Genomic DNA, 3173 nt, shown 5'->3' with positions numbered 1-3173 from the left:
TTATTTATTGTGAAGTATTATGAGATAAAACATACAAGTCTCTCACCAATCTGTGTACTTGTAACCTACACCTTTACCATCAGTCAAATAAATACCATCTTCTTTCACTACCCATTGACAAACAGTAGTAGGATGTGGAATATTAGATTGACCTGCATCTTTAACACATGTATCTAAATCATTAAATACCTCAAAAGATTTGTCCTTAGAATTCCACCAAAAATGACAAAAAAACATAGTTCTCAACCACATACTAGCATGAAATGACCAATTGATATTTGTGGTTGGAGCAATATTATTGTAACCTATTTCATCATCTTTAGATGCACAATGTACCCATAGTGGAGGGGAGTTATTTGGGAGTGAATTCCATACATAAACATGGTATGTTGGACCATTAAAGAAATTGCCTTTTGCTTGTGGAAAGCAAAAGAAGAAAATAAATAGCAAGAAAATAGCCTTGATTTGTGAATAATCCATGCCAAGGAAATTGTTAACTTTGGCTGAGTTTGACTTCTTATCATTCCTTCTTATAAACGAACTTTTATACTATCACATTACCTAAGTGGAGTTAATAACTTAGAAAATATGGCAGATGGCGTAACGTGATACAAAAGTTAAATTCATTAATAGTGTTACATATAAGTTAAATCCATAAAGACCTTCAAATGCCGATATGGCAACAGAATGAATATATGATTTTATTATGTGAGAATTTCTTAAATAAATTGCAGTAATTAAAAGAGAATATTCCAATTATACTTGAAATGTATTGTCTGAAAACCAAAAACGAAAGTAATTATAATTAAGTTTTTAAAATCTAATATTCCCATATAAGTAATTATTTAATATCTGGTTGAACATGGCATATTAGTTACATTTTTTTTATCTCTTAATGTTTAATATCATACTTGATCATAATATCCCAAGGCAGTATATATGAGAATGAGATCCAATTTTACCAAACATGGAATAATAAAATTACTTAATTAACAATTCTATCTCATCTTTCCCTGGCCTCTTAATCCATCATAATTTTGGATGTCCTCTACATAAATGTTAGCAATTATTGAATAAAAACTTAAAACAACAGGATAAAACTTTTTCTAAGCCAAAGTTTGAAGATCAAGGTTGTGTATGTACAAGCACACTGCACACTAATGTATATAATATACTAAATCCGCTTAAATTTTATTTCGAATATGCGTTTCTAATTTATGTAAAGTGCTATCAACTACACAAATCTATTAATAATCTTTTAAATAACACTTTGTGAATTGTTACACAATTTTCAAATATTTAGTAAATAATTTATGTAACGACCAGGCCGGTCGTTTTGAGAGTAATAGCCCCGATCCCCTATTTTCTGCTCTCTCCGTATCTGTTTCTGCTTATGTGACTTGACGGGAGGTCTTGTTTTTGGTTTCAGAGTGATTTGGGACACTTAGTCCCTAAAACGGAAGTTTAAGTCTTAGGATTTTGACCGTAATTAGAACTGTGTGAAGACGACTCAGGAATGGAGTTCTGTTAGTTCCGCTAGCTCCGTTGGGTGATTTTGGACTTAGGAGCATGTCCGAACTGTACATTTGAGGTCTGTAGCTGATTTAGGCTTGAAATGGTAAAAGTCGAATTTTTGGAGATTTTGACTCGTAGTGGACTTTTTGATATCGAGGTCGGATTCTGATTCCGGAAGTTGGAGTAGGTCCTTAATGTTAATTATGACTTGTGTGCAAAATTTGAGTTCAATCGGACGTGGTTTGGTAGGTTTCGATGTCAGTTGTAGAAATTTAAAGTTTTAAGTTTATTAAGTTTGGATTGGAGGGTGATTCGTGTTTTGTTATTGTTTGACATGTTTTGAGGTCTCGACTAAGTTCGTATGGCATTTTAGGACTGGTTGGTATGTTTGGTTGACGTCCCGGGGGTCTCGGATGTGTTTCAGATGCTTAACAGATTGAATTTGGACTTAGGCTAGTTGCTGAAGATTTTTTGGTTCTGGTGTAATCGCACCTGCGCAAGGCTGACCGCAGGTGCGAGAAGTATGGCACAAAAGCGGAGTTGGGTGGATTGGTCAGGGGTCACAGGTACATGGAAAAGGCCGCATCTGCGATGCCCGCAGATGCGCAAGGTTGACCACAATTGCGAAGAGAGAGCGCAAAAGCGGACATGATTCCGCAGGCGCACACTCGCAGGTGCGGAAGCAGAGGGGAGTAAGTGGTTTGCGCCGAAGCGCTCTTTTCACCACACAAGCGGACATGCAGGTGCGAGCCCAGGCTCTGCAGGTGCGGAAATGCCCGGGCAGAACCGTTTTTAGTGAGGTTTCAAGATTTTTGGTCATTTTCTTCATTTTTGAGCTTGGGCTGACGATTTCTTGATAGTCTTTTCGAGGGATTTCGCGAGGTAAGTTCCTGGTGCTTATTTGTGATCAATAATTTTGCTTTCCCATTTATTTTTCCACCTAGTTAGTATGTATTTAAGGTGGAATTTGAGAGTTGAGGCTAGGGATTTGAAGAGTTTAATTTGAGGGTCGAGTTGATGTCGGATATTAGTAATTTTTGTATGGGTGAACTCGTGGTTGATTGGGAGTTCGTATTTTATGACTTTTATCCGATTTCGAGACGTGGGCCCGGATCAACCTTTTAGGATGGATTTTATAATTTTTGTTAAAGTTTTGATTTCATTAATTAGATTAGTCTATTATAGTTGTATTTATGATATGTAATTATTTTTGGTTAGATTTGGGCCATTCGGAGTTGAATAATCTAGGAAAAGGCATTCTTATTGATTGATTGAGCTTGATTTGAGGTAAGTGGCTTGCCTAACCTTGTGTGGGGGAAATTCCCTTAAGATTTGCTACTGTTGTGATATGTGAGCGCCGTGTACGTGAGGTGATAAGTACGTACACGATCTATTTGTTGTAAAATCCGAGTTATTTTACTGAGTAGTAATCTGTTTTTCCTTTAATTTGAGTTATATCGTTTAAATGAGTATTAGTTTATTTTTCATTCTTAATTGAGCTATTCCAATATGTGTAGCTATCCTGTTTAGTCTAATATCGCATGTCTACGTGCTTTAATTGCTTATTTGAACTCTGTGAAGTATGCCTAGTTGATTTCCTGCTTTTCCTTGTTCTTTATCAGTATAACTGTAGAAATCTTACTGTTAACCGTTGTACT

The sequence above is a fragment of the Nicotiana tabacum genome, chromosome 14 (genome assembly GCF_000715075.1).
Source record: "Nicotiana tabacum cultivar K326 chromosome 14, ASM71507v2, whole genome shotgun sequence".
Classification (NCBI taxonomy): domain Eukaryota; kingdom Viridiplantae; phylum Streptophyta; class Magnoliopsida; order Solanales; family Solanaceae; genus Nicotiana; species Nicotiana tabacum.
Note: the sequence above shows the minus strand (reverse complement) of the source record.